Consider the following 20919-nt stretch of genomic DNA (forward strand, 5'->3'; position numbering starts at 1 on the left):
GTAGCAAGAGTAATGAGGTAATAGAGGAAAGTACTTTTTATCACACAATTACTAATATGCAGTTAGCATATTAAATGATTGAATTTGTTCACTTTATAAACACTTATATCACTAAGTAAAAGAAAGCATGTTAGGTGTTGTTTTAAATAAAAAGTGGAATAGTGGAATAAAATTACAGTCTTTTCTACTAGTGAATAATAACACGTCCAAATCTTATTTTCTATAATGCTTTTTCTATCCCTTCCCATAAGGAGATGGAAGTCGAAATAGGAGTTGGAGAGGTAGGTTGTTGTAGTTTTATTTCCCTTTACAGCCGCTCATTGGAAACAAATATAGAGAAGCAGCTGTGCCTGTGTAACTTGTAGCATATGTAGCCAGGATTAAGAACCGAGCAGTCAATTCTTTAGGGTTATCTTTTCTTTTTCTTGCCACCTTGGGCATCAGAACCTTGATTTTCATCATAATTTGTGTCCACCTAGCTCAGATAGCTAGCTGAAACAATATTTGAAAGGGCTATAAAATTGCACAATTATAAAGAGAGTTGAAAACCTTAATTGAATAAAATAGACCCTACACAAGACACAGGAATGTGTGTGTGTGTGCGTGTGTGTGTCTATTCTGAATATTTGAGATTAATTTAATTTTTCTCCACTAGGAACTAGTAAACTAGTAGAAGGTAGTTTAGAGAATTTTTTTTCTTTTCTTAGATGCTCTAAAGTTATCTTCTTTTTTGCCCAGCTGTATTAATTAGGTTACTCGAAGAGTCAAATACACAATCATTTCAATAAAATGTGGTAACTTCTACAACTGAGATGTATATAAAGATCACAGGGAAGGAATCCCGAATTTGGCCTGTGGGAACCAGAGAAATTTCTTCACAGAGTAAACTTTCAGTGGAGCGCTGAGAATGAGAAGGTGTTTTCTACATGTGCAAGTGGGAGTGGGGAATCTTAAACTGAGTGAATGGCATTGATTCAATTACTTACCCACTGAACAGGCATTTATTGACCATCTTCTGCATGCCAGAAACTTCTACATGTGGTGGATGCTGTGGGTACAAAAATGAAGATATAGTCCCAGATATCAAGAACTTGCTTGGGGAGAAAGACACAAGTAGATGATTATAAAATAAGACTGTGGGCCGGGCACAGGGGCTCATGCCTGTAATCCCAGCACTTTGGGAGGCCGAGGCGGGCGGATCATGACATCAGGAGTTCAAGATCAGCCTGACCAACATGGTGAAACCCCATCTCTACTAAAAATACAAAAATTAGCCAAGTGTGGTGGTGCCTGCCTGTAATCCCAGCTACTCGGGAGGCTGAGGCAGGAGAATTGCTTGAACCTAGGAGGCGGAGCTTGCAGTGAGCCGAGGTCACGCCTCTGCACTCCAGCCTGGGTGACAGAGCAAGACTTCGTCTTAAAAAAAGATTGTGCGTGGATGCTGGGTCAGTGGCTCATGCCTGTATTTCCAATGCTTTGGGAGGCTGAGAAAGGGGGATTGCTTGAGACCAGTGTTCAAGACCAGCTTAGGTGACATAATGAGACCCCATTTCTACAAAAAAAAATTAAAAATTAGTTGAGCATGGTGGTGTGTACCTGTAATCCCAGATACTCAGGAGGCTGAGGTATGAGGATTGCTTGAGCCCAGGAGGTCAAGTCTGCAGTGAGCTATGATTGCACCATTGCACTCCTGCCTTGGTGACAGAGCAAGACCTTGTCTCAAAACCAAAACTCAAAAAACAAAAAAATGTATGTTCAGAGAATCAGAAGTATAATGGAAAAATAAAAAATGCGGTGAAGGTAGGTGAAAGCCAGCTTGGTTTGGTATGAATATACAAATTTATGAGGAAATTTGAATGCACTTAAGAGATAGTGGATTTTATAGTGTCTTTGATGGGAAACTCTTGAGAAATTTATGCAGTTAGGTTTGCTTTCATTTAATATAACAATATCACTTCCAACAATGTGAAGGGGACACATAAGATATGAGATGACTGTAGTAATTCAGGCAAGAAATAACGTACACCATGACTGGCAGAAGCAGTGAAGATGGAGAGAATAAAATATTTTATTCACTGATTTGATATAAGGTTAAAGGAGAAAAATACTTATAGAATAAATATAAATAAACACCAGGTTTCAGGTTTTGCAATGGATGGGAGACAGAACATGTAGACCAAATACAGTTTTGAAAGGAAGATGATGATTCAATATTCTTTGGCATTTTCAGATGAATATAATCTGAGAAATTAGAGTTAAGAGTCTGAAGATCAGAATAGTGCTATGATCAATTTAAGTTGGAGAGGTAGAAGAGAGCTGGTGGTAGATGATAACACTGCTTGATAAGTGTATGTAGGATGAGAAGAAAAGAGAGACAAGGATAGAATTTGGAGAAGCTTCAGAACTTAAAAGGAGGGTAGGAGATGCTGAGCTTAAAAGGATGCTAGAGAGCAATAGCCATAGAGAGAGAGGAAGAGAAAAAAGAGGGTTTCATGTTAGAAACCATGAGAGGACAGTGTTTCAGTGAAGGGTTTAGCAACAATATTAGACTCCAGAGAGATCAAGCAAGGTAAAAGCTAAAACTATGGGATATTCTTTTTTTTTTTTTTTTTTTCCGCATCAGCAAGTGCTCAGGCTTTATTTACAATGCCGACACTGCAGGGAATGAACAGCCTCCATCTGGGCCTCTCTGGTCAAAACCACCTTTTTGAGTCAGAGGCCCAGGCCCAGGCCTCCCAGATCATCGTCCTCTGCCCCGAAGCCCGAGAAGCTGATGGGCTGGCAGGCCAGGCTGGGCAGGTTCACGAGGCAGGCGGTCTGCATTGCACTTAAGTCAGGGATGGTCACCAACAGCCAAAGCTGGGGGTGCTGCCACAAAAGTAGACATGCGGGCACTCTGGGAAGAAGAACGGGTCGGTTTTGCAGAAGGGGTAACAACCTAGGGTGTCAGGGGTTGTGGGACTGATGTGACGGACCCGCAGTGTCCACTCCAGGATCTCCAAGTGATCCTCCATGCTGCTGTATCGGAAAATGTCACTCATGTTCTGTCCTGATGTCCCCAGGAATCTGACTCCATCAATGGTGGCCTGGTAAGGTTTGATGACTAGCTGGAGTGTGGAGTTAGGCAGTGGCCAGCAGGAACATGCAGGGGTGGAGGGGCTGCTGGGGGAGTGTGTAGTTGGTGGGATCAAACTCGCCTGGCATCACGTCCACAGGCACTGAGGAGCTCAGCTGCAGGAGGATCTCATCCAGCATCTTCACGGCCTCCACGCTGGCTGCCTGGGTTTTCTTGGTGAGGTACTTGGCCTTATCGATAGAATCTCTGCTCTGGGTGCTGTGGCTGAGGAGGTTGCCTTCAAGGACAACTCGGGAGACGTGGGCCGTGCTGAACTGCTCCCCTTCGTCCCTAAGCTGCCCCGTCACCACGTCCACCAGCAGCTGGGTGCCCAGCAGGCTCTCGCCTCCACCTCCACCCAGGCCCAGGCCAGACACCAGTAGCAGGAACCTATCTGTGTCAAGCAGGGGTGCGGGCTTGTTGGTGTGAGGTCAGCAAAGCAGTGGTCTTCCACCAGAAACTTCCCGTCGTCCCTCACGGAGCCAAACACGGCCAGGATGGTCCCTGTAACCAACTTTGACACGTCAATGGTGCCTTTTAGTTTGATACGCTGCAGTTCATCTTCCAAGACCAGCACGTCATCTGGGTGGATGTATTTGCTCCGAGGAGGCTGCGGGAGCAGGTTGTGCTCCTCACTGATCTCCTGCAGGATGGAGGGCTGCAGCAGCATGGACTTGAACAAAGTGCCCACCACACAGCGCTTCTCCCCGGGCTGCAGCTCGCGCAGCTTCTTCACTACCGCTCCACTGCCCCAGTGCTGCTGGGCCCGGTTCTCCAGGTAGGATCTCATTTGGATGAGGCGGGTGGCATACATATGGGCGTTCTGCGGGCTAAAGCTCTGTTCTCCGCGCGGCGCGCCGCATCCCCAGCTATTAGATATTCTAAATGGATCATTGATGGACACGACAGAAGTTCCTTTCTGCAGAATTCTGTGCACTTCTCTTTATTCCTCGACCCATTGTGACTTTCTGTGTGTTATAGTGGGTCAAGGAATAAACAGATATGCAAAGTTGAGATTTTGAAAGTGAATTTCCTTTCAAGTTATAGAAACCTGTAGGCAAATAGAAGAGCATATTTAGGGTAGTGCCTATGGGGTGTTTGCATGATTAAAGAAGACTCTTTTTTTTAAATTATACTTTAAGTTTTAGGGTACATGTGCACATTGTGCAGGTTAGTTACATACGTATACATGTGCCATGCTGGTGTGCTGCACCCACTAACTCATCATCTAGCATTAGGTATATCTCCTGATGCTATCCCTCCCCCCTCCCCCCACCCCACAACAGTCCCCAGAGTGTGATATTCCCCTTCCTGTGTCCATGTGTTCTCATTGTTCAATTCCCACCTATGAGTGAGAACATGCGGTGTTTGATTTTTTGTTCTTGCGATAGTTTACTGAGAATGATGATTTCCAATTTCATCCATGTCCCTACAAAGGACATGAGCTCATCATTTTTTATGGCTGCATAGTAGTCCATGGTGTATATGTGTCACATTTTCTTAATCCAGTCTATCATTGTTGGACATTTGGGTTGGTTCCAAGTCTTTGCTATTGTGAATAATGCCCCAATAAACATACGTGTGCATGTGTCTTTATAGCAGCATGATTTATAGTCCTTTGGGTATATACCCAGTAATGGGATGGCTGGGTCAAATGGTATTTCTAGTTCTAGATCCCTGAGGAATTGCCACACTGACTTCCACAATGGTTGAACTAGTTTACATTCCCACCAACAGTGTAAAAGTGTTCCTATTTCTCCACATCCTCTCCAGCACCTGTTGTTTCCTGACTTTTTAATGATTGTCATTCTAACTGGTGTGAGATGGTATCTCATTGTGGTTTTGATTTGCATTTCTCTGATGGCCAGTGATGATGAGCATTTTTTCATGTGTTTTTTGGCTGCATAAATGTCTTCTTTTGAGAAGTGTCTGTTCATGTCCTTCGCCCACTTTTTGATGGGGTTGTTTGTTTTTTTCTTGTAAATTTGTTTGAGTTCATTGTAGATTCTGGATATTAGCCCATTGTCAGATGAGTAGATTGCAAAAATTTTCTCCCATTTTGTAGGTTGCCTGTTCACTCTGATGGTAGTTTCTTTTGCTGTGCAGAAGCTCTTTAGTTTAATTAGATCCCATTTGTCAATTTTGTCTTTTGTTGCCATTGCTTTTGGTGTTTTAGACATGAAGTCCTTGCCCATGCCTATGTCCTGAATGGTAATGCCTAGGTTTTCTTCTAGGGTTTTTATGGTTTTAGGTCTAACATTTAACTCTTTAATCCATCTTGAATTGATTTTTGTAAAACGTGTAAGGAAGGGATCCAGTTTCAGCTTTCTACATATGGCTAGCCAGTTTTCCCAGCACCATTTATTAAATAGGGAATCCTTTCCCCATTGCTTGTTTTTCTCAGGTTTGTCAAAGATCAGATAGTTGTAGATATGTGGCGTTATTTCTGAGGGCTCTGTTCTGTTCCATTGATCTATATCTCTGTTTTGGTACCAGTACCATGGTGTTTTGGTTACTGTAGCCTTGTAGTATAGTTTGAAGTCAGGTAGTGTGATGCCTCCAGCTTTGTTCTTTTGGCTTAGGATTGACTTGGCGATGTGGGCTCTTTTTTGGTTCCATATGAACTTTAAAGTAGTTTTTTCCAATTCTGTGAAGAAAGTCATTGGTAGCTTGATGGGGATGGCATTGAATCTGTCAATTACCTTAGGCAGTATGGCCATTTTCACAATATTGATTCTTCCTACCCAGGAGCATGGAATGTTCTTCCATTTGTTTGTATCCTCTTTTATTTCCTTGAGCAGTGGTTTGTAGTTCTCCTTGAAGAGGTCCTTCACATCCCTTGTAAGTTGGATTCCTAGGTATTTTATTCTCTTTGAAGCAATTGTGAATGGGAGTTCACTCATGATTTGGCTCTCTGTTTGTCTGTTGGTGGTGTATAAGAATGCTTGTGATTTTTGTACACTGATTTTGTATCCTGAGACTTTGCTGAAGTTGCTTATCAGCTTAAGGAGATTGTGGGCTGAGACAATGGGGTTTTCTAGATATACAATCATGTCATCTGCAAACAGGGACAATTTGACTTCCTCTTTTCCTAATTGAATACCCTTTATTTCCTTCTCCTGCCTAATTGCCCTGGCCAGAACTTCCAACACTATGTTGAATAGGAGTGGTGAGAGAGGGCATCCCTGTCTTGTGCCCATTTTCAAAGGGAATGCTTCCAGTTTTTTCCCATTCAGTATGATATTGGCTATGGGTTTGTCATAGATAGCTCTTATTATTTTGAAATACGTCCCATCAATACCTAATTTATTGAGAGTTTTTAGCATGAAGGGTTGTTGAATTTTGTCAAAGGCTTTTGCTGCATCTATTGAGATAATCATGTGGTTTTTGTCTTTGGCTCTGTTTATATGCTGGATTACATGTATTGATTTGCGTATATTGAACCAGCCTTGCATCCCAGGGATGAAGCCCACTTGATCATGGTGGATAAGCTTTTTGATGTGCTGCTGGATTCGTTTTGCCAGTATTTTATTGAGGATTTTTGCATCAATGTTCATCAAGGATATTGGTCTAAAATTCTCTTTTTTTGTTGTGTCTCTGCCTGGCTTTGGTATCAGAATGATGCTGGCCTCATAAAATGAGTTAGGGAGGATTCCCTCTTTTTCTATTGATTGGAATAGTTTCAGAAGGAATGGTACCAGTTCCACCTTGTACCTCTGGTAGAATTCGGCTGTGAATCCATCTGGTTCTGGACTCTTTTTGGTTGGTAAGCTATTGATTATTGCCACAATTTCAGCTCCTGTTATTGGTCTATTCAGAGATTCAACTTCTTCCTGGTTTAGTCTTGGGAGAGTGTATGTGTCGAGGAATTTATCCATTTCTTCTAGATTTTCTAGTTTATTTGCATAGAGGTGTTTGTAGTATTCTCTGATGGTAGTTTGTATTTCTGTGGGATCGGTGGTGATATCCCCTTTATCATTTTTTATTGCGTCTATTTGATTCATCTCTCTTTTTTTCTTTATTAGTCTTGCTAGCGGTCTATCAATTTTGTTGATCCTTTCAAAAAACCAGCTCCTGGATTCATTAATTTTTTGAAGGGTTTTTTTGTGTCTCTATTTCCTTCAGTTCTGCTCTGATTTTAGTTATTTCTTGCCTTCTGCTAGCTTTTGAATGTGTTTGCTCTTGCTTTTCTAGTTCTTTTAATTGTGATGTTAGGGTGTCAATTTGGGATCTTTCCTGCTTTCTCTTGTGGGCATTTAGTGCTATAAATTTCCCTCTACACACTGCTTTGAATGCGTCCCATAGATTCTGGTATGTTGTGTCTTTGTTCTCGTTGGTTTCAAAGAACATCTTTATTTCTGCCTTCATTTCGTTATGTACCCAGTAGTCATTCAGGAGCAGGTTGTTCAGTTTCCATGTAGTTGAGCGGTTTTGAGTGAGTTTCTTAATTCTGAGTTCTAGTTTGATTGCACTGTGGTCTGAGAGATAGTTTGTTATAATTTCTGTTCTTTTACATTTGCTGAGGAGAGCTTTACTTCCCAGTATGTGGTCAATTTTGTAAGAGGTGTGGTGTGGTGCTGAAAAAAATGTATATTCTGTTGATTTGGGGTGGAGAGTTCTGTAGATGTCTATTAGGTCCACTTGGTGCAGAGCTGAGTTCAATTCCTGGGTATCCTTGTTGACTTTCTGTCTCATTGATGTGTCTAATGTTGACAGTGGGGTGTGAAAGTCTCCCATTATTAATGTGTGGGAGTCTAAGTCTCTTTGTAGGTCACTCAGGACTTGCTTTATGAATCTTGGTGCTTCTGTATTGGGTGCATATATATTTAGGATAGTTAGCTCTTCTTGTTGAATTCATCCCTTTACCATTATGTAATGGCCTTCTTTGTCTCTTTTGATCTTTGTTGGTTTAAAGTCTGTTTTAGCAGAGACTAGGATTGCAACCCCTGCCTTTTTTTGTTTTCCATTGGCTTGGTAGATCTGCCTCCATCCTTTTATTTTGAGCCTATGTGTGTCTCTGCACGTGAGATGGGTTTCCTGAATACAGCACCCTGATGGGTCTTGACTCTTTATCCAATTTGCCAGTCTGTGTCTTTTAATTGGAGCATTTAGTCCATTGACATTTAAAGTTAATATTGTTATGTGTGAATTTGATCCCATCATTATGATGTTAGCTGGTTATTTTGCTCGTTAGTTGATCCGGTTTCTTCCTTGTCTCGATGGTCTTTACATTTTGGCATGATTTTGCAGCGGCTGGTACCGGTTGTTCCTTTCCATGTTTAGTGCTTCCTTCAGGAGCTCTTGTAAGGCAGGCCTGGTGGTGACAAAATCTCTCAGCATTTGCTTGTCTGTAAAGTATTTTATTTCTCCTTCACTTATGAAGCTTAGTTTGGCTGGATATGAAATTCTGGGTTGAAAATTCTTTTCTTTAAGAATGTTGAATATTGGCCCCCACTCTCTTCTGGCTTGTAGGGTTTCTGCTGAGAGATCCGCTGTTAGTCTGATGGGCTTCCCTTTGAGGGTAACCCGACCTTTCTGTCTGGCTGCCCTTAACATTTTTTCCTTCATTTCAACTTTGGTGAATCTGACAATTATGTGTCTTGGAGTTGCTCTTCTCGAGGAGTATCTTTGTGGCGTTCTCTGTATTTCCTGAATCTGAACGTTGGCCTGCCTTGCTACATTGGGGAAGTTCTCCTGGATAATATCCTGCAGAGTGTTTTCCAACTTGGTTCCATTCTCCCCATCACTTTCAGGTACACCAATCAGACGTAGATTTGGTCTTTTCACATAGTCCCATATTTCTTGGAGGCTTTGCTCATTTGTTTTTATTCTTTTTTCTCTAAACTTCCCTTCTCGCTTCATTTCATTAATTTCATCTTCCATCGCTGATACCCTTTCTTCCAGTTGATCGCATCAGCTCGTGAGGCTTCTGCATTCTTCACATAGTTCTCGAGCCTTGGTTTTCAGCTCCATCAGCTCCTTTAAGCACTTCTCTGTATTGGTTATTCTAGTTATACATTCTTCTAAATTTTTTTCAAAGTTTTCAACTTCTTTGCCTTTGGTTTGAATGTCCTCCCGTAGCTCAGAGTAATTTGATCGTCTGAAGCCTTCTCTCAGCTCGTCAAAGTCATTCTCCATCCAGCTTTGTTCCGTTGCTGGTGAGGAACTGCGTTCCTTTGGAGGAGGAGAGGCGCTCTGCTTTTTAGAGTTTCCAGTTTTTCTGTTCTGTTTTTTCCCCATCTTTGTGGTTTTATCTACTTTTGGTCTTTGATGATGGTGATGTACAGATGGGTTTTTGGTGTGGATGTCCTTTCTGTTTGTTAGTTTTCCTTCTAACAGACAGGACCCTCAGCTGCAGGTCTGTTGGAATACCCTGCCGTGTGAGTTGTCAGTGTGCCCCTGCTGGGGGGTGCCTCCCAGTTAGGCTGCTCGGGGGTCAGGGGTCAGGGACCCACTTGAGGAGGCAGTCTGTCCATTCTCAGATCTCCAGCTGTGTGCTGGGAGAACCACTGCTCTCTTCAAAGCTTTCAGACAGGGATATTTAAGTCTGCAGAGGTTACTGCTGTCTTTTTGTTTGTCTGTGCCCTGCCCCCAGAGGTGGAGCCTACAGAGGCAGGCAGGCCTCCTTGAGCTGTGGTGGGCTCCACCCAGTTCGAGCTTCCCAGCTGCTTTGTTTACCTAATCAAGCCTGGGCAATGGCGGGCGCTCCTCCCCCAGCCTCGCTGCCGCTTTGCAGTTTGATCTCAGACTGCTGTGCTAGCAATCAACGAGACTCCGTGGGCGTAGGACCCTCCGAGCCAGGTGGGGGATATAATCTCGTGGTGCGCCGTTTCTTAAGCCTGTCGGAAAAGCGCAGTATTCGGGTGGGAGTGACCCGATTTTCCAGGTGCGTCCGTCACCCCTTTCTTTGACTCAGAAAGGGAACTCCCTGACCCCTTGCACTTCCCAAGTGAGGCAATGCCTCGCCCTGCTTCGGCTCGCGCACGGTGCGCGCACCCACTGACCTGCGCCCACTGTCTGGCACTCCCTAGTGAGATGAACCTGGTACCTCAGATGGAAATGCAGAAATCACCCGTCTTCCGCGTCGCTCACGCTGGGAGCTATAGACCGGAGCTGTTCCTATTCGGCCATCTTGGCTCCTCCTCCTAGTTCATTTTCTTTTTTTTTTTTAATTATATATTTTTTATTATATTTTAAGTTCTAGGGTACATGTGCACAACGTTCAGGTTTGTTACATATGTATACATGTGCCATGTTGGTGTGATGCACCCATTAACTCATCATTTACATTAGGTATATCTCCTAATGCTATCCCTCCCCCGTCCCCCAACCCCATGACAGGCACCGGTGTGTGATGTTTCCCCTTCCTGTGTCCAAGTGTTCTCATTGTTCAATTCCCACCTATGAGTGAGAACATGCGATGTTTGTTTTTTTGTCCTACGGTGATAATGTTCATAGGTTTGCATAGTGAGGGAGAAGGAACCATGGAGAAGGGAGGCTGAAGGGTGAATAAAGGAGTGGGGATAATTGAGTGAACAATAGCTCAGAGAGGCAGAGGGATAGAGAATGAAGTTGCTGATTCGTTTTTGCTTGTCCCATGCTGTTCTTGTCCCATAACACACTGAACTGGGCAGGACGCCTCTTTGTAAAACCTGAATATTAACTTGGTTTCTATATTTATCTCTGCAGTGTTGAATTGAAAGAAACACAGTCTAGCCACCAAAAAAGTAAGTATATTTTTTATTGGTGTCCCTCTAAAAATACCCAGGGCAGGGATAGTACCATCCTAACTTTGAGCATCTCTTTCCCTTAACAGTTTTTTTTTCCACTTATTACAGCTGCATTTACTACATTTTTCCATAGTGTATTACTGGACAACAAAACAGACTACCCTTCCTTTTTCAACCTTTGTCTCTCTTCCCAAAGTCACATGCTTTGAATCTGGCATAAAAATGTCTCCTGCTCCCTCTCTACTTTCCAAAAGAAGTTTGCCCTGTTAGGGTGAGGACTTGATGATGGGATGGAAGAGAGCAGAGAGGCACATGGAAATAAGAGGAATTAATGCCAAAAAACTGACCCACTAGTTGTCAAACTTGAACATTCATCAAAAACACCTGGACAGCTTGTTAAAGCACCTGTTACTGAACTGTACCCCCAGGGTTTCTGATTCACTAAATCTGGGGTGGGGCCTAAGAATTTGCATTTCTTTAAGTTTCCATGTGTTGCTGATGCTTTGGGGGACCCACTTTGAAAAAATCACCCAACTAGTTCACTTAATAGGCAGCAAATCAGAGCAGACTCGGGAGCAATGGAATAAGATTACTAACATGAAGTATGAGACACAGTCTTTATTACAAACAAAAGGGCAAGTCTGCTTATTAGAAGACCTGAAACAAGATCTGCTTGATGCTGAGCTCCTGACTGGCCCAGGGTCATTTACGCCTTGCAGGGCTTCACTGGGTTCACAGCTTGAGAAAAAGGTACATATAGGAGTGGTAGCTGGCTGAGCCAGGTGTTAGGACTGGAGGGATTCAAAGATGGACAGGGAGGCAGACTTTTACAAATTATTTTTACAAAGGACAAGCAACTGAGGCAAGTGAGGTAAAAATTAGTATTTCAATATTTTCCCCAGAGAGTCTCAAGAAGTTCTGTGACACATTCGAATGTAGTTTTGCAGCCAGACATAATTTTCTGACCCTTTAAATGATTTTTTTCACCTACAATGTATCTATTTACAAGGTATCTATTTACAAGCAATTATGTAGTTTATGAGTCTAATGTCTATGTTAGCTTTACCAATATTGAGAAGTAATAAATTCCCAAAGGCATGTCTTAATCTATGTAATTATATATAACTTTAGTGAAATTAAAGCCATACATTTCTAATTCAAGTTAAACAATCAAATTTCCATATTGTTGAATAGCTAAACAGATTTTATGCTTATGATATCCCTTAAGAACTTGTTAATGTACATTTTACAATGTTGTGTTCCACAGAAAACATTGACTTATGTCCAGGTAAACAGATGCCAGAGCAGGGAAGAATATTATGGGAACGAGTCTTTATTTTCATAAATTCTCATATAATTTTAACACAGGTGAAAAAACATGTCTCATTTCCCTTAAGATTTATCTTTTCTAAGTAAGTAGTATTTAGAATTCCACATCATGTTGCTGTATCTATTGCTATGCAGTTGAGCAAGTTAGATTGTAAGGAAATAACTGTATTGGAGAGAAGAGAAAAACAACAGACACATAATCACCTAAACTTTGGACAAATCTCTGAAATGGAAGCCAATCTAGCAATGAAATCACAATGAAATTATAAATTTATGGAGGAAAAGCTGGGAGGTTAATTTTACCCCTTAAAACCTCAATGAAGCACAAAATTCAGGGGAAAAACTAATAATTATGACTAAGAGTTGTAAGATTTGGAACATCAACTCAGCAAATGAAGACATTACCACATGGCAGACATTAGCCAATAAAAGGCATCCAATCACTCTAAAATGAGCTCGTAACACAAAATGTGAGCACTGTGGATTTCCAGAGAGGTGGTGCATTTATTAAAAAAAGATCCATTTATTACTTTCTACAACTGAACTCATCCAATGCACATTTACTGAGCATAGACAATGTGTGAAGAGCACAGACAATGGGCTTGCACTTTGTGTGAAGTGCTTAGGATGATTAAAGAATGTGTTAGATACAGGTCCTGACCTTAAGGAGCTTACAGTTTTTTTAGAATGTGTGACTGAACGGAAAAGAGATGAATAAATAACCATAAGATAAGGTGAGACACCAAAGATGAAAAACAACTCTTATAAGAAGGCAGAAAAAGATGTGTGTGAGAAACTGGGGAGGAGGCGAAATTTAGGATGACCTTCAGGGAGGAGAAGAAACTGAACTGAGCTTTATGGCATGCATAATAGTCTTTGATTTTTTTATTTTTAAAATTTCTTAAAGCATATGCTATATCACTACACTGAAAGTGCCACAAAATACACTTACAAGTGGCAATTTGATGTAAAACCAACACACTTTAACATGTGAATCAAAGCATATTATATAGGAGTATAAAAAATTGGTGGATATGGGTGGTATACCAGACAGAAAGTAAGTTAGTTTATGTACCAGCAACAAACCTCTCCTGTATCTCAGTGGCTTAACATCTTTACAGTTTATTTATTATTTATACAAAGTTGGCTGCAAGTCTGCTCACTCTTTAGCAACTGTTTGCCATGCAGTGTCTCAGGGACCTTCTCTCTGGTATTATCATAGAGCCTCCTCTGTGATTGCTGTATCAGGAAAGACAGTGCTAGTGGATTCATCTTGACCCTTAAATACTCTGGCCTGAAAGTGATATATGTGGCAATGAGTCACAGGACATTGGCCAAAATTAGTCACATAGCCGTGAGTGTCTTCAAGTGTTCAGAGAAGTGTAGTCCTCCTGCATCTTCAGATGGGGTTGGACGCAGGTGGGATGTGGCAGAAGATGAGGTTGGAATGTCAGGATTAAATCAGATTCTGAAAGACCTAATGTGGTTTGATAAGAAGTTTCACCTTGGTTTTGTATGTAGTGGAAAAACAAAGGTTTTGAATAGGGAAGATACAATAGGCACTGTGTAGAAAAATGACTTTGGTAAAAAGCACAGAGTTGTTTGGTGGTAGGCAGAATCTTTAGAAGACTCATGAAGAAGCTGGAGCAAGTAATAGTGTTCAAACCAACACAGTATTAAATAGCAGCATGCCTGGAAAGGATGAAATGGATTCAAGAAATTTTCACAGGTAGGTTTAATTGGAACTACTTGATACAATGACTGAAGGAGAAGGAAGAGTTAAATGTAATTCACCTTTCTTTCTTGGTTTACTGAGTGGGTGGTGATGTTAACTGATGAGATAACCATTTACCCAGAAGCAGCAGAAGGCTTGGAGTAAACTTGATTGTGATCCTTGCAAGAAAATCACCTGGAGATACTGACCAAGCAGTCACAAATACATTTTTGAATCAAAGAAGAGAGGCTAGAGCTAGACATGGAGATATGGAAATACAGTAGTACCCCCTTATTCTTGGGGGATATGTTTCAAGACCTCTGGTGGATGCCTGAAACAAAAGACAGTACTGAACTCTATACATACTATGTTTTTTTTCCCTATACATATATGTCTGTGATAAAGTTTAATTTATAAATTGGGCACAATAAGACATTAACAATAATAACGAATAATAGAACAATTATAACAACATACTGTAATAAAAGTTCTGTGAATGTTCGCTCTCTCTCTCTCTCAAAATATCTTAATATTTCCAGGCCATGGTTGGCCATGGGTAACTGAAACCCTAGAAACCAAAACTGCATATAGGGAGGGGCTACTGCACTTGGCCTCAAGATGACAATGGAGGCTGTGGGGTTTCCCGGGGAGAAGAGGCTGAGGATGAAACTCTGGGAAACCTTCACTGTGTGAAAAGGTGGATGCAAAGCCCAGGTCTGTTCATTTCTAGAACAGAAGCTTTGTATTAGACTAGGGCTGCTGTAATGGAGTACCACAAATGGGGTGGCTTAAACCACAGACACTGTCTCACAGTTCTGGAGGATAGAAGTCTGAGATCAAGGTGTTGGCAGAGTTGGTTCCTCCTGAGGGCTGTGAGGGAGAATCTGTTCCATGCCTCTTTCCTGGCTTCTGGTGATTTGCTGGTGATCTTTGGTGTTCTTTGGCTTGTAGCTAAGTCACTCCGATCTCTGACTTAATCTCCTTGTGGTGCCCTCCCTGGATGCATGTTTGTGTCTGCATTCACATTTCCCCTATTTATAAGGGCACCAGTCAGATTGGATTAAGGCCCGCTCTAATGACCTCAGTTATCTTGATCATCTGCAGACACTATTATTAAATGAAGTCACATTCACAGGTCCTGGGGTTAGAACTTCAACATATGAATTTTGGGGTAACAAATTCTATCCATAAAAGGCTTCTTCTACCCCTCCTTCTAGCATGATTTGGAGTAGGGAGAAAGAAGCCAGACTGCAATAGGCTGATAATTAATAGGAGATTTAAAAAAAGCCAAGGCTGGGAATGTAAACTATTTATTTGGAACTATATCCATTACAAGTCAAATGATGAGGGCAGGGGCTCCATGGTTGATACAATTTCCAGAACAAACTACTTTACAGTTTGCCAAAGAATCATTCAAAGTCTATGGTATATTAAGAGTGCTTGCTTGCTGCAAGATTCTTTCTTCAAACTAAAACACATGGGCTTGCTTGTTTGGCAAAGAATGCATATATCCCTAGAATATGAGCTAGTAATCATTTGCTTTGCATTTAGTGTAATGTGCTCTTTTCTGATGAAACTTGGAAGTTTGAGTTTGAAAAATGATGTGTCTAAGAGAGTATGGACTAAGCAATTTTAGATATGGCAGAGCAATAAAAAACATTCTTGCCATAGATTCATTGGAGGTGCAAGGACACAGATTAACCTTGGGAGGTATATTATAGCATTTATTTTTTCAAAAGAATGGAAAGACTTGGTATTTAAATTCTTGCTTTCATTTGAGGAAGGAAAAATATAAATCTTGGGATGTCTGAAAAATATTAAAATGTTCACAGAATTAACCATCAGTGATAATATCAAATGTCACATTTCTACTCCATCACGTATTGGGAAAAACTAATGTAACCCAATGGTGGCATATCAGGATTTTTCCCTAAGCATTGTGGTGTGTTAATTTTCTACCAAAAATTTTGGGTATTAATATGGGTATACAATTTTGTTTTGGGTCTTAGACGAGGTGGTTTTGTGATTTGCAGTTGGATTTAACATAAAAACAAAGGAACTGAAGTATTTTTGTAACAGAATTTTAATAGTATCTATCTTTCAATGACATTTGTTTACCCTCTTTTTTTTGTTTTAAAAATGAAACATGTTGAGAGAGAAACAATTGAATACATTTTTCCTAAACATTATACATTAAAATCAGTGATGCTTCTACAGCAATCATATTCTGAAAGAGCACTTTCATATCTTATGGGTTCTTTTATACAGTTCATATGAGTGGAATATACTGTTCTTGGGAAAAAATAATGATAATGTAGACAGATATTGAACTTATCTCTACTCTGATGAAAGTTCAGTGCTTGTAGCTGATTATGTATGATACGTTTTCCATAAACAGGCACAGAGTGACCCCATTGGAAATTGAGCTTGCAGGGTAATTATGCTCAGTATTGTTTCCCTATCATGCATGCCTGATTATTCTTCCTCCAGTTGGTCTTGGAGACTTCACTGTTGCTTCTGAACCTGGTACTAGGTACCGAGAGCTTTCTTTTTGGTTTGCCTTGTTTCGACAAGTGTAACAGCATCCCTCCTTATTTCACCCACACTTCTACATTATTCTGAAGGCAAAAGGATTAAAACTTGTTTTATGAGAAAACACTAAAAATGTTAACTCAGAAGAAGGTCTGTGAAAATAACACTGGACTTGGGATCAGAAAACTTAGAATCATTTAGGTGTTATTTAGCCTTGTTAGTCTACTTACGCGCTGCATTCTTGGACAAGATATTTGACTCCTTAGTAATTCATTAATTCAGTAAGCCATTAACTCATTCATCTACTCCTTTTCACCAAGCATTTATTGAATGTTCCCTGTGTATTAAGCACTGCGTTAAACACAGGATGGTAAGATACAAATCAGGCATTCCTTTAAAGGTGTTCACAGATAAATTAGGAGGATTTAAAAAATTATGATAGGAATGATATGTTATAATAGAGATAATCATTAGTAGAATGGAATGATTTCTATTGCTCTTTTTACTTTTATAAGTTTATGGGTCTAATTCTATAAAAGTTCTAAAAGTTATTCACATACCTTTTGACTTTGGGAAAAAAACAAACCTAGAGATACAAAGATAAAAAAGTAAACCTGTTCCTGTACTTAATGGGCCACTGGTTTAGAAGGAAAATGGATGGGTAACTGAATGCCTGTGTGTGTGCATGTGTGTGTGTATACCTCATTTGTGTCTTTGGAGTCCTTGGCCTACAGCATTCCTCCATTACTGCAGGCATCCTAGCTTGCTGGACTTTAATTTATTCAAAGTAAGGAATTTGAAGTAAGTGAGTGGCAGCATGTGTGGTGCTAGGTGGAGTAGGGAAAGAGAGACAAAACTTTGTAATTCTCATTTCCACATGTGGGTCAAAATGGCAAGGGACGTCAGAAGGGCCAGAAAGCAATGAGACTCCAGAAAATTACTTGGTATTCCTTCCTTAACACAAAGAAAATTTATAAAAAGTGTAGGCAGTCCACGCTTTACAGAAATATATGGCCAAAAAATGAGTCATAATAATGAATGTTTCTTGTTTTCTAAATGGCTATAGATGCCATTTAGGCCCTAGTAGAGTAATTACCTTATAAGACTGAAAATTCTCTTTAGACAGTCTTGATGGTTAATACATACTACTCTAGAAGTCTTCTTCAAATACTTTTCAACCATGGTTTTAACAAAAAGAACTAATAATATTTCTACAGGTAGACTTTTCAAAAATGTAATAGAGATCATATGATTGACATATTTCCTGTGTTTAATCACACAAACATAATCCAACTGAGGAATTTCAGAGTTAATACAGTGAATTAGTTTCAAAGTATTGGAAGGCTGGGGCACTGATTGAGTAAGTTTATCTAGAAAGTAGTACCTATATTAAGGCACTACTACCCATAGGCCTAGAAATCCAAAGGAGAAGGTAGTGTTACCTAGACTCCATATGCAGGTGAGATTGCCGAAGTTGAAATTGGGTTACCTGAGTAGAACTTGGAGCCACATATACCTGTCATTGTTACGGCTGCTGAAACTGCCATTAGAAGCTGGGAATAAAATGGCCTCTTTCTTTCTTCAGTTTTCTTCCAGTGCCTGCCTTCCACTGGCAAAATCTAACAGAAAGTCAAGGGAACTTGGGAAATATAGCTTTGCTGGCTCCCTTTCCCTGAGGTACAAAAAAGGCAGAGAAGAACAAAGGAGGAGCCGGGAGACAACACCCCCTCCAGAACACATCTCATTGTCTCTTCTGTCTAATAATCTGTTAATTTTCCTGAAACTCTCCATCACTATGATGCAGTGAAGGGAAGAGTGAGTTACACTAAGTGAAGGAGCAAGATGTAACATAGCGACAGCTCCTGAAAGAAGAGAAAGGAAATTAGGCAGAAGGGTCTGAGAAGAGGGAAAACGGAAAAGGCATATGAATGGCAAGGGGTCAGATAAGAGTTTTGTCAAATGTATGCTTAATAGGGCTCAAACCCTTTGGGTTGGAGTAAAATGAAGGCTAACAGAAAAATCTAGCTAAAATTGTGGGGTTCATAGATGAGCGGAGGGGTTAGGTTAAGCTTGATACTTGCTTCAGTTTCTATCTTGAGAACTTTTCAAATTCCTTGAAGAAGTCCCATGTTTATCATGGTACAACACCAATATGGCAGCACATGATTGGTCAATTAGAAACGCTGAAGGAAGCATTAGTCAAGTGGATTAAATAATGCCCCTGGCTGCCCATGGCCCATGAGGTTATCTAGGGATTTCATAATTTCTGGAGTCTCCTATTATTAAGGGAATCAGTGCAATGCAAGAAGCCTGGGGTTGGGACATGGATGCCACAGAGTACAGGGAATGTGATATAGGAGGTTACCGCAGGATCTAAGGACTTTGGGAATAGTTGCTACCATGACCCCCACTTCCCCCTTTCCACATCCCCAAAGCACCAGGCAGTACAAAGCACAAAATACTGGACACTAGAACAGGGTGCTCGATAACCTGATACAGAGGGGAACAGACCAGCAGAGGCCAGCAAAGACCCAGATGCTAGTATGTAAGTCAGAGGCCCTTTCACCATCACCATGAGAACACAGGATTATCCTTTTATACGCAGAGAGGATCTTGGGAAAGAGAGAAGGAGGTAAGATCACCTGAGAGGGAGAGAATCAGCTTTCGTACAGAGTTTTAAGCAACGTTTTTATTTAAAAAAAGAAGAAATTGAAGTTCAAACTGGAAGATTAAAACATGGGTACACAAAGCAAGATAAGGTGAGTTACATGGCAGTGGGGGGAATTCATACTGTAGAAGCTTATTCTTTGTCATGTCATGTTTCTGATATTATGAAAGATGTACTACTTATAAGTACATAATTGGTTATAATGAAAGTCAACAACATTTTTCCAATTGAACCCTTTTTAGAATAGAAAGTTTAAGATTTCAGGCTGGGTGCAGCGGTGCCAGCCTGTAGTCTCAGCTACTCAGGAGGCTGAAGTGGGAGGATCATTTGAAGCCAGGAGTTCAAGGCTGTAGTGTGTGATGATTGTGCCTGTGAATAGCCACTGCACTCTAGCCTGGGCAACATAGCAAGACCCAGTCTCTAAAAATAAACAAATAAAAGATTTCAAACGGTCTGTGATATATAAAGTAGAATAGTCCCAGAAAATTAGTTACTTTCAAATTATTGTTATTTATTATTTCCTGTGATATAACATAGTTAAAGCTAATTTTCAGGAGGAAAGTTTCATTTTGTAATTATTCATTATTTACACTCTGATGGGGATGGGATTTGGTATTCTTAAGACTCTACGGAAAACATGACCTTTTGTTCCGAGAAGCTCATAATTGAAAGTGATTCATTTATTTGCAAACATAGGGTTATTGTAGGAACAAAAGGATAGTCTTTATTAAAGTTTATAAGCCAAAGGATATGAGATTATTTCCATCCATCCCCATCTTTCCATAATGCTTTTGTAATGGGAACGAATATTAAAATGATCCATTCTTGTCTAAAAAGGTTATATTCAGATTTGGACAACTTAATAAATAATACAGAACTCCTAGGTAACCCACCAACCATGGGATCTTGACCCCAGAGGTGTCAAACCACTTTGAAGTAATCCAAAAGCGCATCAATTGTATTTTTATATATTTTATTTATGTTAGTGTGAACTACCATATTAAACTGCATTAAATAACTACTTAAATAAGTAAAACAATAATTTAGAAGTAAACCCATTTTATGTTTGGGCTTAGACTCCTCTAAGCAATCAATACAGAGTAATTATTTGTGTCCATAAGTGCATGATGATCTCAAAATGAATTCATTTATCGTTTTATGCATTAACTTCTCAGGCTGCTTGGGTATCATTCTCTGCTGGCTATTATATTATTGGGTCACCATTGTGCTAAACTGTAGGACATGTTAGCTGATAATTCCTGAAAAGTGCTTACTTTTGAAATAAAAAGCAAAGCAAAAACAAAATCAAGCCACAATGCTGACTGAAAAAAAAATTCATATTTATATTAAAGCCCTTAGCTAGATTCTCAGACACATCACTGCTTAAAATGCAGTCACCTGACAAAAACAGTTCTAATTATTACCCCCTTGGGCAAACATTTTTCAGAGTGACTGGCTAAAATGCACTCCAGCTCATAATTTCTGTCTCTGACAGTGGAAGACATAACCTAGTTTCCTCTAATGCAAAAGTCTCTAATCTAGAGGGCAAGACCCTGCTCAGTATAACACTGAAGGGAGAAAATGCAATTTGAGCACAAGGAAATTGCACACGTAGTTGGATAGTTCTACCACTCTCAGATTTTTTTTTTTCCTCCTCGGGTTTAAATGTCTTGTTTTATTTTATACTAAATTATGACCTGGCTGAAATTGCTATGTTTTTTTTGGTCATATTCTAAAAACCTCTTACTATAAAAGTGAAGGTTATGTGATAGTTCCATACTTTCATTTTTTAAGGGGGTGGGAATGTTCACATTTTGACAGTTCAGCAGTG

General features: G+C 40.3%; 1 pseudogene; it reads right to left on the reverse strand.

Moving 5' to 3' along the window:
- Window positions 1-2592: 2592 nt before the first annotated feature.
- Window positions 2593-8392, reverse strand: LOC100612336 (DNA polymerase delta subunit 2-like; annotated as a pseudogene).
- Window positions 8393-20919: the final 12527 nt, after the last annotated feature.

Source organism: Pan troglodytes, chromosome 4, assembly GCF_028858775.2.
Source record: "Pan troglodytes isolate AG18354 chromosome 4, NHGRI_mPanTro3-v2.0_pri, whole genome shotgun sequence".
Lineage (NCBI taxonomy): Eukaryota > Metazoa > Chordata > Mammalia > Primates > Hominidae > Pan > Pan troglodytes.